The sequence below is a fragment of the Populus euphratica genome, unplaced genomic scaffold, assembly GCF_000495115.2.
Source record: "Populus euphratica unplaced genomic scaffold, PopEup_1.0 scaffold410.1, whole genome shotgun sequence".
In the NCBI taxonomy this organism is placed as follows: Eukaryota; Viridiplantae; Streptophyta; class Magnoliopsida; order Malpighiales; family Salicaceae; genus Populus; species Populus euphratica.
This window is the reverse complement of record NW_011500296.1, coordinates 15,268-16,721: the sequence shown is the minus strand read 5'-3', so window position 1 is coordinate 16,721 and position 1,454 is coordinate 15,268.

Sequence of the window (1,454 nt, the reverse complement as noted above, 5' to 3'; positions counted from 1 at the left end):
TTATTATTTCTATTATTATTATTATTGTTGTTGTTACTATTGTTATTGTTTATAATTTATACAATTAATGTCCATGTGGTTCGATCCCGGTCTTGTCGAGTTATTTATTACTTCGACACTTCTGCACTTGAGAGAAGACATTAATCTTTTGGTCATGTTAATTTTTTGGCGCTATTACGGGGAAGGTAAATTATTATATAAATTATAGTATTTATTTTATTTTATTTTCACTTTTTTTGTATATAAATTTGTTTTTTTTCTTCTTATTTCCTCTTCCTTTTATTCTACTCCTACATGTGCATGAGAGTATGGTCATGTATATTAAGTAGTAGACTTTGTAGGGTATCCTCATTATTTTCAGAAAATATGGCTGAAGAAGATAATCAATCACTTCATAATGAGAATAACCGTGCTTGAACACTTAGAGACCACATGAATCCTACAAGAACAAGTACACCATCATGCATAGTTTTCCCTCCTGATACATCTCATTTTAATTTTAAGTCTGACATTATTCAACTTTTACTTTCTTTTCGTGGCTTAGATTTAGAAAATCCATACTTACATTTAAAGGAAGTTAAGGAGGTCGGCAATACATATAATGACTCAAATTGTAGCATGAACACCATCAAATTAAAGCTTTTTCCTTTTTCATTAAAAGATAAAACTAAAACATGGCTATAAAATTTGAGACGAGGATCCATTCATGCTTGAGATGAAATGTAACAATAATTTTTAAAGAATTTTTTTCCTTCTCACAAAACAAACTCTTTCAAAAGACAAATCACCACTTTCACTCAAAAACTAGGAGAAATATTTTACCAATGTTGGGATAGATATCGAGACTTGCTTAATACTTGCCCTCATTATGGTTTTGAAACATGGAGATTGGTTTCACATTTTTATGAAGGCTTAACACCTAAAGATAGACAAATGGTTGAATTGATGTGCAATGGAATTTTTGAAGATAAAGAACCAGATGAGGCAATGAAGTACTTAGACTTGTTAGCTAAAAATGCTCAAAATTAGGACATCGTAGGTACTTATGAGGCACCGAGTAAAACTCAACCTCATACATTTAGTAGAGGTATGTACAACCTTAGAGAAGATAATGACCTTTAAGCCAAGTTTACATTGTTAGCTAAAAAAATCGAGGCACTAGAATTAAAAAAGAGTAGTAAATTAAAATCTGTTCAAGACATTGTGTATCAAATTTGTGAAACCAATGAACATTCAACCAATGACTATTCAACTTTGTCTTCTTTTAAGAAATGTCTCCACGAACAAGCCCATACTTTAAACAGTTTCTAGAGGCCTAATCATAATCCATACTCGCAAACATACAATCCTGGTTGGAGAAATCACCTAAATTTAGTTGGAAGAGTGATAATAACATTGCACAAACTTCACAACCACCATTTCAAGTACACCATAATTTCCAAAATTCTCATGGA